The following is a 13,901-nucleotide window of genomic DNA, read 5'->3' on the forward strand; positions in this document are numbered from 1 at the left end:
CCACTTCAGTCAGTGTTAATTTGGGTAAGGTGCTGGACCCTAAACTTAGTACATTTACTATTCCCACTTCAGTCAATATTAATTAGGGGTAGGTGCTGGACACTAAACTTAATTAATTTACTATTCCCACTCCAGTCAGTATTCATTTGGGGTAGGTGCTGGACACTAAACTTAATTAATTTACTATTCCCACTCCAGTTAGTATTAATTTGCGGTAGGTGCTGGATACTAAACTTAATTAATTTACTATTCCCACAACAGTCAGTATCATTTTGGTGTAGGTGCTGGACACTAAACTTAATTAATATACTATTCCCTCTCCAGTCAGTATTATTTTGAGGTAAGGGCTTGACACTAAACTTAATTAATGTACTATTCCCACTCCAGTCAGTATTAATTAGGGTAGGTGCTGGACACTAAAATTAATTAATTTACTATTCCCACTCCAGTCAGTATTACTTTGGGTTAGGCGCTGGACACTAAACTTAATAAATGTACTATTCCCACTCCAATAAGTACTAATTTGGGGTAGGTGCTAGACACTAAACTTAATTCATTTACTATTCCCAACTCCTGTTGCCACTAGAAAATGAATATCCCACTGCAAAATTATTTAACCCAAATAATACATATTATTTGTAAATTTAAAATAAAATATTCATTTTCTTTTTAAAATTAAAGTAATAATTTGTACAATTGGTCCCCACCCTTATACCAATAAACCCAACAACCCACTCCTAATAAATATGTTTCTAAACTGTAAATTTTATTAAAAAAAATTTTCAATATAATTTCAATTTAAATAAATATATATATATATTAAAACACTCCACTCCCTTATCCACTATAAAAACATCTCACTACCAAAAATGAATTTGCAAAATTCATAAATGTATTTTCTTAATTATAAATATAAATTGTGCATTTTTAATAATTTATAAAAAAAATAGTTTAAAACACATCCCGGCCCTTATCCCCTATAAACCCAACATTCCACTCCTAAAAAATATATTTCAAAAATCAAAATGTAATTTTCTAAATTAAATTTGTGTTTACATTTATTATAATTAAAAACATTTTTTGAAGAACTCCCCTACCTTATCCCCTATAAACCCAACATCCAACTCCTAAATATTTTTTACAAAATTTTAAGTTTTATTTTCTGATGATTAAATATAAAATCTTTTTTTCCATAAATTGTAATAAATATTTTAAAACTATCCCCACCCTTATCCCCTATAAACCCAACATCCTACACCTAAAAAATATATTTCCAAATTTTATATTTAATTTTCTAAATTACAAGTTTTGCTTTACATTTATTATAATTAAAAACAATTATTTTAAAGAACTCCCCAAACTTATACCCTATAAACCACACATCCCGCCCCTAAGAATATATAATACAAATTAATTTTTATATAAAATTAAGTAACTAATATACTACTCCAAACAAACTCTAAAGACATTGAAATGTAACACAATAACAATATGTTCACATAACGATATTTTTACAGTCGATTTTACATACTTCAATATTTTTATCATCGATATACAGAATATCGATATTTAATACATCTGATATACTAAACTGAATATTTCTGTATATCGATATTAAAAACTTGATATTATGAATGCTTACCGATTTATTATCGATCACCTCGTGTTCTGTGTCTGGTCTGGAGAGCAAGTAGAATAATTGAAGAAGAGCATTGTAGTAGGCCATTTACTGTGCATTTGGGTCTGCTTGCCTTCAGCTCAACTTTCAGAATCTCACTTTAGAACTTCTCAACAGGTTCTGTAAATTAGCAATTTCATTTTGTTTACCACTTGGAAGTCCAAGACCAAACGTAAAATAACATTTTGGGTGTGGAAAGATAACGGTATGGTAATAAGGTAGTTTTTTTCTGTATCAATGAGACCCAGTCAGTTCTCCATAGTGCTGTCCTATGTATCAAGATGATTTCTCATGCTTCAGTTAATTAAAACCATACGTGAATATAGTCTCAATAAAACAGAGGAGGAGCAATTTATAGTTCAAAATATTGTTAAAAATCACATTGGTGCGCACAAATATTATGAACTAGCCATTACGTACTTTGGCCCAAATTTATAATTTTTTCACGCAGTGCAATGCATCAAGCGACCTTGCTGCTCTGAGTAAAATGGCAGGAACGCACAGTATTTAATATTATACAGCGGGTTCCTGACCTTTCCTAGCACTGGCGCACTCTTGACTGCCAACAGCCATTGCAGGCACCCTTGCGTCATGATGCAAGGGTGCCTGGGCTGTAGGCAGGATTGTTTTTGTGCAGGAAGGAAAAACTTCCTGCACAAAAATAATCCTGCAAGGAGAAATAAAAAGATTTCTCCTTGATACGCCTCCCCTGGGGAGATGTAGCATTTTGTACTCATTACCAGGTCAACCACCAATTTTACATCTGGGAATGCACCAAAATCCATGTGAGGATGTGTGGGAACACCCATGCTCGACCCATGGAATGCCTCCCTGGGGCAGAGAAATGCAAGGCAGCGATTTGCGCTACTATGGTGCCGATTCCAATCCGGGTCGGAAAGCACTCCGACCGAACCTGATCCGGAATGTTTTCCGACCGAGCCGGAGTCCTGCAGTCTGACTGAACGAATACGATGCGGCTGTATGCTGTTGGACTCGGTTCGGTCGGACTCCCATAGAAGTCAATGGGAGCCGGTAGTACGATGCGTACATGGGCTCCCATTGACTGAATGGGTACGTCACGGACAAGTGCGCCCCCTACAGTGAGTACACGTCGGTACCATCCGCACTGTACATGCCTGTGTTGGGAGGACCCTGTGGTCTCCCCCTGTGTCCGAGTCGTAGGTCTGTGGGTGACAGGGGGTCTGACGCGGACCCCCAAATGCAACCACCCGGACGATTTGCGAGCCAGACACTCTGGCTCGCACAGGCTGTCCGACACGTGCATCATACTGGCTCGGTCGTGAATCACATCCATTGAATGCCACGGTTAGCTTACGACCAAGACGCACGGAGCGGTTCAAACCCGAAAACGACTCGGTCGGTGAATTTCATGTAGCTCGCATCGTACTTGCTCGCTCGTACAGCTGTACGAGTCAGGCGGAAAACACGCGTAAGGCTCATAGTTTTTCCGGCCGGAAATAGTTCAGTGCCCTTCTGACCTGGATAGGAATCGGCCCCCTTGTGTTATTCTAGATTGGCTTCACTTAGGTTTAGCATTGCCGTTGCATCCCCTTGCATGGTAGAGGGTGACGCAAAACCTTGATAAAACTGGCCCTATCTCCATTCACTTCTCCGTAGTGTGCATTCATTTGATATATTCATAGTTTGAATACATTAATAAGTAATTGTTAAGTACACCAGAATAGCTATAAACTTTGGTTCACTCACGAAATGGAAAAATAAGGTCTAGGTTTTTAAAAAGGTGCCCTTTTCTCTGAGCAAAAGCAGCACTGCATCTCTTTCCATCCAGGGGCTGTGAAAGGCATGTTACTGGGGTGAATCAGAGCAAACACATATAGGTTCTGACGCAAAGCTTGATCTACTTAGATAGAAAGCCTTGACTGTGCTTCAAAAACTGCTGCTAAATCAAAGCAGACACAAACAAGGGGAATTTGTGTGAAGTTCTTCAAAAAAAACATGCACTGCATATGTGACTCAGGGCACAGCACATGTCTAGTGTGTGAGAAATTCACAGTATGTCAAGGCATAAAAATTGTACTGGAGGGTAAACTTCCAGTACAAACCCTATACGACACAATGTACTCTCACCTCTGCACAACGTAGACTGTGGGTTGCTTCCGGTAGCTATGTTAGAGTGCCTGCACAGAGGATGAAAGCAGTACAAGGCCAATTGTTGTAGGTGGTGCTGTGCTTTGTTATTCTCCTAGTGGAATGCACCGCAGTAAATTTGGTTGCTATGGTGTGTTATGTGATTAATTAGTAAATCTGGCCCCCCATGTCTTACTGCAAATGTCTCTCTATGTCATCGATAAGAAACTCAGGGGCCTATTTATAAGTTGCTTGCGTCGCTCTTGCGCCATGCAACGTGGAGCAAGAACGACCCATACCTAAAACAGATTTTTTAAGTCACTCAAAGCCACCTTGTGTGGCTCTGAGTGGATCAAAAAATCTGGAGTGACGCAACGCAGTGCAAATCACTGTGTTGCGTTGCTCTGCCCTCCGAAGACATTCCATGGGCATTGCGTGAGTGTTCCCACAAAACTCTAATGGTTTTTGATTATTCTAGGATTTACAAGGACTTGTAAAGCTAGGAATGCGCCATAATCTTATACCTTCCCTGGGGATGCGAAACAAGAAGAAATATCTCTTTTTCTCCTGTTTCTTCCTCTTTCTATGTGTGGTACATCCTGCAGCACACATAGAAGAAGGAATATGCCTCCCAGGATTTTTTTTATTTTATTTATTTATTTATACCAAGGGTAAAACAGCGCTTCACATATTTTGAGAGGAAGTTTTCCAGAAGGACATGTCGAAAGTCAATTGGGTTAAAAACAGTCATACAGATAAACAAGTAATTTGTTGCAGTGTGGATTGCACCACCAATTCCAGATCAAAAGTGATTGAGTCCATAGCGTAATCTCACAGGAACTCCAAAATCTGCGTGTTAACCCATATACGACATAACACGTGGATTGTGGCGTTCCTGTGAGATTACGCTATGCAGTACAGGCATCGAGCAACAATGAACTCACCCTGGATATAGGAGGGAGCAGTTCATCCGTGGGAGATATCTTTGAACAAGACAACTGTGTCTTGATTCCTCATAATTATAGGTGATCACATTTTGATACAAAGCCCTGATGAAGTCCACTGAAGCTGGACGAAACGTGTTGGCTGCTTGGCTGTTTTTAATATAAATGAAGAATAAAGAGATCCAACAATAATCAACTATGGATGAACTCAATCACTTTTGATCTGGAATTGGTGGTGTAATCCACACTTTGCAACAAATTCAATATTGGTCTTGGAGACTGTTCTTTTGGAACAACAGGACAGGTGGAAGTGCACACCATTAGAGTAAAATACTCAAAATACTGGACTCACTGCTGTGGGGGATTTTCTTTGTTTAGGGGAGGTGCGTTATGTGTGCACTGAAGTGGAGATGGCAGGGCTGCTGTTTCAGTTTTGTATTAGATAAACAAGTAATGAAGTCCATGGTAAGGATACAATAGTATATAGCAATCAAGCATTTGGGTAAAGTTAGAGGGGTAAAGGGGACAGGTCTGAGTTTGCTTAGTCAGTAACATTAGGAGGTCTATCTGATGGAAAGAAAATTCAAAGAGGGTTTAGGTCTTTGAGAGACGTAAATCAAATAGTAATTGTTGTTGAAGTAGTTCATGAGTAGTCGAGATTTGGGGTCCCATTTGAAGAACAAAAAAGAGGGGTTGTGGCATAGGTCCTCAAGGAATAAGTTCCAAATCTTGGGGGCATTTCCAAAGAAGGAGCATGTCTGTGACGGTCTATTTTTAAGTTTAGGAGGTATGAGGAGAAGAGAGTCGGAGCTTCTCAGACCCTGGCAGGTTCCTGCTTTCGTTAGTTTTGTTTCTAGATATTTCATAGGCGAGATGTTTTAGGGCAGGTGTGATGTGATCAAACCATTTGATCCCTGTGATGAGCCTGGCAGCCACATTGAGCATTGTTCTTAGGGGCGCAAGGTGGCTTTTATGGGTTCCTGTCAGGATGGCATTTCTGTAGTCAAGTTTCAGGCGGATTAGAGATTGTACTACCATTTGAAGATCATAAGGGGTAATACATTGTTTGATTTTGTTGAGATGTTTTAGTGTGAAGAGAGCTCCTTTGGTTGGATTTTTGAGGTGTTCCTCCATTGATAATTTTATGTCTAGTGTGATACCCAAGTACTTAACAGAGTTGGATAGTGTGACAGGGTAGTTTGGTGCATCCAAATCTTTTGAGACATTTTTAGATGGGTAGTACATTGTTTTTAGGGGATAGGAGTAAAAGTTCAGTCGTGTTGGGGTTCAGTTTAAGGTGGTTGGTGTTTAGCCAAGTTTGTATCTTAGTTAGTCTGGCCTTAAGATGTCGGTTATTGCTGGGAGATCTGATTCTGTAGTAGAGTTGAGTGCCATCAGCATATAGGTGATACTTGATCCTGGCTTGGTTTAGGATAATTGTGAGGAGTTCCATGAAAAGATTGTATGGGCTGGAGAGAGGATGGATCCTTGACATACGCCTTCTGGCACTAGCATGGGCTCGGAGAGACTGCTGTTGATTTTTATTTGTTGTGAGAGATGTTGAAGATAGGACGTGAACCATCTCAAGACTACCATTGATAGCAGTGCAGTTCCTGAGTGTCTCAAGTAGCGCTGGGTGATGAACTATATTAAATGCCACAGATAGGTCGAGTAGTATTAGGAGGTAAGAGTAGTTTGTTGTTTCATTATGTTGAAGAGCTTCCTTGGTCGGTTCTTAGTAAGGACGAGTTGGTTACAAAAGAAGATGGCTTTATCCCTGAAAATGTGTTTCTTGCAGGAGAGCTACTCTGATCCCTATGAGTGAGAGGTGTGCTACTGAAGGGTTCTGTCTCCATTATCTTTTGGTTTGTCTAAGTTGTCTTCTTTCGTTGTTAAGGTCTGAGTTAAACCAGGATTTGGGTTGGATTTTTCTCTATCTTTTTAGCTTCAGGTGTGCAACCTGGTCAAGAACATCTGCCATTGATGAGCTATAGTAGGCAGTGAGGTCAGCAACTGTGTGAATGAGGGGTTGAGAATGTATTTGAGCGCTGATGCTCGACTCAAGCTCCGTTAATGGGATATGCACAAAAACAGTCCTGCATGTAATGCAGGCGGCCTTGTACCATGGTGCAAGGGTGCCTACATTGGTGCTGGGCAGCCAAAAGTACACTAGCACAGGGGAAGGGACAGGAATTTGCTGTATTACCTTAAAAATGGCGCTTTCCTTTCCCTGTCACACAGTGCAGCACAGAAAGGTGACTTGCTGGGCTGCACTCTGTGACTTCCCCATAAATAGGTCCCTCATTTTTTATGTATTATGTTATCACATATTTGGAGGTGTATACATAAGTACCTACCCCACCTTGTGTTCACCACGATGCAAAATGTGTTGAGCCAAATGGTAAAATAAACTAATTGTTCTGAGAAATATCAGACGCATAATTCATAAAAGACAGGCTTTGGATGTTGCAGACATGTCATTTTTTTCTTTCTACAACAGAGGTTTAAAGATATACAGCAATGTGCCGCCCTCTGGGGACAGAAGAAACATATTCTCCAGCACTGTTATGTGAAATGGTGCCAATGAATGAAGAAAGTACATCCCTGTTGGGAGAAATGATGAATTGCCCAAGATAGTTAGGTGTGACACTGTGCGCCAAAGTGGTGTTATTGTTCACTTAGGAAAGGTGAAAGAGTGAAATTGCTGTCTTGAATGATGTTAGGCTTTAGTTTCAGGGTGAGGGAAGAGCAGTCTGTGGGGTTTAGTGTAATCACCAGAGCATGTAGCAGACTGTTCCCTGTCCTTATGAAATTGTCGCACTGGCCACAGAAGTGCATCTGCTATTAGGTAGCAGATTTCCACAAAAACTAACCATACCTTGCTAAAAGACATTCGAAGTTACTAAATATGATGTACGTGGAATTCAGTGCAGCTCCTGGCACTTTTTAAAAGTTAACTGATCACCTTTCTCATATTAATTGCTGTATGCAGGAATTATAGCAGTGAGAGATTTGGCCAGATGTAGGGGAGTTCTTTTGTCTTAGCTTTCATTTTTATTGGATAGTCATGCTTTGTTTGTACATTTAAGTGCACCTGAAACAGATAGGAAGAATGGTTCATTCAATGATGTGGTGTTAAATTATATATTTTATTTTTTTATTCGTGTTTGCTTCACAGAGTTCTCAAAGATACAGTTTTTTCAGAGGACATCTTCCTATAAAGCATGATTCTTTTAGTAAGATGCTTAAGAAATATGAAATGTGCAAAAATGTTTTAGAGGGCGGTCTCTTGATAGACAGATGTACTTCCAGAAGCCAAAATTTTCAACATTGTATAAACCAGGCACTGAGCTTTAAGAAGAACATTTCAAACATAGCTGGTATGAGCAGAATAGCACACTTGCTCCTTTTATCACACTGAAGGGGATATTCACAATGAAGTGGCGGTGAGAGGCATTAGCCTCTTTGGCTTAACGCCTCTCACCGCCACTTTGGAAACGCCAGTCTGCACCCTATTCACTAGAATGTGGTGCAGACTGGTGTTACCCACATCGACGGTGATAAATCTCAAGATGTATCACCAAAATAGGCACCCTTGCACCAGAGCCCAAGGGTGTCTGCGAGCAGGGAGGTTTGTTTATGCACAGGAAGGTGTCCATTAAATGCCAGTTTGTTTTTTCCATGTGTGCGGCTACATGCAACACCTGATTGTTCAAGGTCTTAAGTTTGGCGCTACCTCCTATTATTGCCGCCCTTGATAATAGGCGGTAGCATCAAACTTAATGGGTGTTGTGGTGGTACGCCCACCGCAACACCCACTGCACGCCCCTTTCACGCTAAGTTTAGCGTGAAAGGGGCCCTATTCTCAAGGCAGCATTAGGCCACTTAACGTGGCTTTAAGCCACGTTAAGTAGGTTAACGCTGCCTTGAGAATAGGGCGCTGGCTCTATCGCCATGGAAACGTCAAACAAGCATTGGCATAGCCAATAGGTCTCGCCTTTGGGACCTTATAAGTATTTAGTTATGCAGCACAATATCCTTGGTGCAACAACAATCAAGTGTTGCATGGATAAACACTTATACGGTCCCAAAAGCGAGACCTATTGCCGATGCCAATGCTTGTTTCTCCCAAAGCGAATACCACTATGGACAAAGGAGCCAGCACGGTGCCAATCTTTAAATTACTCTATAAGCACATTATGCATTATGATTATATAATAAGAGTTTTTTTACATTGAGAAAATAAAAGAAAACTAAATATTCTAATGGGTGTGGTGTTATTACTCCCTTGATAATGGTTAATATGAATACAGGAATCTCAAATTCAAAGCATTTCACAGACTTCCGCCACCAGTGTTAGAAATGCACAACGTTAAATCAAATACAACAAGCTGAACGGAATCCCACAGTGATGCTGTCCACATAAATAATTACAGTCCGCAGTACACCAAGGTGCCAAAAATCACCAAGAAATTACAGCAGCTGCATAAAAAAGACACAAGAGAGACGCTCCCATCTAAACCCCAAGGCACACATCCAGCCAGCGAAGCCAACATTTGGATTTTGCACTAGCTACCTAAACAAAAACAAATTTAAATTTAATATTTTCACGCTGACTCATAATGCGTCTTAGATCGCCGAGAACTCATGCTATTCAGGGAACAGCCAACGTGAAAGCTCCTTGGCAGGTCCTTCCGCCTGAGTGAGCAGCACCTGCTGAGCTGACCACCCGAGCGCTGCAACGTCTATGCGAAGAAAGGGCAGTCTCTGGGCCTAGAGCTTCATATATGGCTTAACCTATCTGGGAACTTGTGCACAAGGAAGACAATGCCAAGTGTAGACATTTGTAAACGACTCCTCTGTTTAAACAAGCATATGTCATCTTAAATGGCGCAGCAAGGAATAGCAGAATGTAGCGCAATGGAATGCCAGCAGGGGGCGGAAGGGAGAGAGAGAGAGAGAGAAAAAGGGAAAGAGTGAGAAAGAGAGAGAGGGGAGAGAGAGAGCGAGAGAGGGGGAGAGAGAGAGCGAGAGAAAGAGAGAGCGGGAGAGACAGAGAGAAAGAGAGAGAGAAAAAGCGAGAGGAGAGAGAGAGAGAGAAAGAGAGAGAGAGCCCGGGAGTGGTGTGCGCGCGCAGTCTGCTCTTTTTGGAAGCACATACTCGTGCTTGTGGCATGCCCCTGCTCGCTCCCGCAAGATGGATGCCGCCACAAGCACGAGTATGTGCTTCCAAAAAGAGCAGAGCAACGGCTAAAGGTCTTCCTATGTAGCGCGTGCGCGCTGTGTAGGCGAGACCTAAAAAACACCAGGTAGGGTCCGACATGAAAGACAATCTGTGTATTCTGCTAGGGAAATCTGGGTGTTTCAGACAGGATGGACTGGTAATTGCCTGGCACTGCCGGGTGGGGTGCTGAATCGGCATCAGAAATCAGATAAATACACATTTAGAATAAATAATGTATGCAGGGGCGTAGCTTGGTCAGAGAGCTTTGAATTTCCCAAACAATCACACATGCACATCATGGTAAAATGCACCACATGAGAAGCAGGACATGAGGGGGCTTGAGGGGGCTTGAGGGGCAGAGGAAAAGGGGAGCAGTGTGGATTGTTAGGGTTAATTAAAACACAATATGTAATAAAATAACCAACAGTTTTAAGAAGAGAGAGTGTGAGTGTTAGAAATGAGGGGGCTCTGGTTGACGCAGGTGTGAACCCACAACAAGCAGGGACCCTTTACTTCTTGTCAGGGCGAAGGATGACTCCCCAGAATAACCCCTGCTCACCCTCTAGGTGCGTGGCGCGAGCAGTCTAGGCTAAGTCTCAGGCGTACACGGTTAAGCAAATGCAATTACACATACAGTAAACCCCCTGCATGCACCACAAACGGACACCAATCAGGAAGTATATAAAAATAAGCTTTTATGTAGATTCAGCAGATTCAAATACAAGGCCCAGTAACGTTGAACTGATGGGGCCACAATTCTTAGGAATACGGTAAAGTTCTCTTTGTTACGGAAAGTTCTTTAGGCGGGCACAAGGTAACTGTAGGCCTCAGCGCACTTCGTGCTGAGGCGGCGACCGGGAAGCACACGGCAGATGACAGGGAAATCAGAACGTTGCGGACCCTGGATCGAGGAACCAGGGTCCGCAACGTTCTGATTTCCCTGTCATCTGCCGTGTGCTTCCCGGTCGCCGCCTCAGCACGAAGTGCGCTGAGGCCTACAGTTACCTTGTGCCCGCCTAAAGAACTTTCCGTAACAAAGAGAACTTTACCGTATTCCTAAGAATTGTGGCCCCATCAGTTCAACGTTACTGGGCCTTGTATTTGAATCTGCTGAATCTACATAAAAGCTTATTTTTATATACTTCCTGATTGGTGTCCGTTTGTGGTGCATGCAGGGGGTTTACTGTATGTGTAATTGCATTTGCTTAACCGTGTACGCCTGAGACTTAGCCTAGACTGCTCGCGCCACGCACCTAGAGGGTGAGCAGGGGTTATTCTGGGGAGTCATCCTTCGCCCTGACAAGAAGTAAAGGGTCCCTGCTTGTTGTGGGTTCACACCTGCGTCAACCAGAGCCCCCTCATTTCTAACAGATTGGTGGCAGCGGTGAGGATTTACGGATTTGCATTTGTGGTTTGCGTATAGTGAATCACTGATCTCCACGTAGTGAGAGCAGACCAGTAACACAGCCACAAGACTAGCATTTGTTTTTGTTTTGCCAAGAATCTCCGTTGTTAAAGCCATGCCTGGTTCACTTTCCGCCGGAAGGGCAGCTTCTATAATCTCTGGATTTGAGGACGTAGATTGGGAAGAAGACGCACTTCTGAATCGTACCAATGAAGAATTGAAAGGTCTTTGCTCCAAGTTCAGGATTGCTCAAACTGGATTAAAAAACAAGGCCCAATTCGTGAAGGCGCTGAGGGCCTGGTATGAGTCAAAGGCACCAGAGAATCAGGTGGAAGTGGTTCCACCAGAAAGTGTCCATGAGTTTGGCAGATGCCTGTCGCCAGAAGAGTTGGCAGACAGGGCAGCAACCCGGGCACACGAGGTGGAGATGGCAAAACTTCATGGGCAGATGGATATGGAAAAACAAAGATTAGCCATGGAAGAAAAGAAACTACAATTAGAGCATGACATGAAGCTGAGGGAGCTGGAGCTGAAAGCAAAAAGTTTGGAGCTTAATCCCTCTGGTGGCAGCACACCGCCAGTACCGGCGGAACCAAGAGTTTATATTCCCAAGGATGTAGTGAAGGAGTTCTTCAAGAATGACGACATCGGGCAGTGGTTCAGAGCCTACGAGGTAGCCATGTCTTCCCACCGGGTCCCTGAAAAAGATTGGGGAGCGGGGTTGTGGGGACGGTTCCTGAGTGAAGGGCGGGACACACTGTTAGATTTACCTGCTGATGTTCATAATTCTTATGCCCATATGAAGGAAGCATTGATGGCTAGGTATGGGTTGACCCCTGAGTTATATAGACAGAGGTTCAGGGGTTGCACTAAGATTCCCAATAGTACGTATGTGGAGTATGTGACTTTCTTTTGCAGAGCGCTGGATGGTTGGGTAAAGGGTAGTAAGGTAAATGATTATCAAGGGCTTCTTGATTTAATGGCATGGGAGCACTTGTCCAGTAATTGTTTTCCTGAGCTACGCCAGCACCTGATAGATAGTAGGCTGACTAACCCGAGGAAGCTTGCTGAGGAGGCGGACCGCTGGGTCAGCACCAGGGTCCACAAGGGTACCGTGGGAGATTCCGCCAAAGGTGGGCAGGGTCCCCAGCAGAAGAGTGGGGGGGACAGGGGTAAACAGAAGCAGTTCCAAAAAGGGCCCCAAAATAGTCCCCAAGGGAACCAAGGGAAGGGTTCTCAGCCTCCCCCACCCCAGAAACCGACCGGGGCCCCGACAGGTCCTCCTGTTCAGAAGGGGCCCGTAAGATGTTACAGGTGTAACAATTTGGGGCATTTTGCCTCTGATGTAAAGTGTCCATTGTTTGGTAAGCCAGCACCCACTGGTGCTCCACCCCGGCAGGTGACTAGTGTAGCCTTGGGGGAGGAGAGGGATGTCCAAGGTGGGTGGGGTTCCGCAGAGATGTCCCTGGTCTCGCTAGGAGACCGTGAAGTGGTCCCTCCAACCCAGCTGCCTGAGAACACTAAGAAGTACAGGCAGTGGGTGACCATAAATGGCCATAGGGTGGAAGCTCTTAGAGATACAGGAGCCAGTGTGACAGCTGTCAGGTGTCACCTGGTGTCTCAGGAGCAGGTGGTCCCCAATGCATTCTATCCCGTTGTTGCCGCTGACAACACAGAGAGGCACTGCAAGGTGGCTCAGGTTCCCTTCGAGTGGGGGGGGGTCTCTGGTACTCTTCAGGTAGCTGTGAGGCCCGCCATGCCTGTAGACTGTTTGTTAGGGAACGATTTGGAGAGCTCACCTTGGGCTAAGGTGGAGCGGAGTGCTCACCTGGAGATGTTGGGTATGCCGGATTGGGCGTGTGTCACCACACGGTCCATGGCAGCCAGTCGAGGTACTCAAGAGGTCCTGGAGCCTGAGAGGGAGGCCCAGGAACCGGCCTCAGAGAGAAGGAGCAAGGGGCGCGGAAAGCCGGCCCCTGAAGTTCCCACGGTCCAGGAGGAAGCAGACCTTGAGGGGGATGCCCTGGAGCCTACAGGGGAACAAATAGCTGAACTGGGAGACCTGCCGGAGCTGACCCATTGGTAGCAGGAAGGGGGTCCCACCAGGGAGGACTTTTGTAAGGCACAGAAGGAGTGCCCTTCTCTCGTGGGTATGCGGCAGCAGGCTGCAGACCAGGCCGCAGGTGATCAGTCAGGATCACATTTCGTTTACTGGGAGAACGACCTCCTATATACAGAGCCTAAGGTTGCTGAGCCTGGGTCAGCCCGTGCGCTGGTGGTACCCCAGGACTTCAGAGCCTTCCTACTGGGGCTGGCTCACGATGTGCCATTGGCAGGGCATTTGGGGCAGGACAAGACCTTTGAAAGGCTTGTCACCCACTTTTATTGGCCTCAAATGCGCAGGAGTTCGGATACTCACTGCAGGACATGCCAGACTTGCCAGGCAAGTGGAAAGAGTGGAAGGAAGCAGAAGGCTCCACTCCAGCCATTCCCTGTGGTCGGTACTCCATTCCAGCGAGTGGGGATTGACATTGTAGGGCC

Source organism: Triturus cristatus, chromosome 3_2 (assembly GCF_964204655.1).
Source record: "Triturus cristatus chromosome 3_2, aTriCri1.1, whole genome shotgun sequence".
In the NCBI taxonomy this organism is placed as follows: Eukaryota; Metazoa; Chordata; class Amphibia; order Caudata; family Salamandridae; genus Triturus; species Triturus cristatus.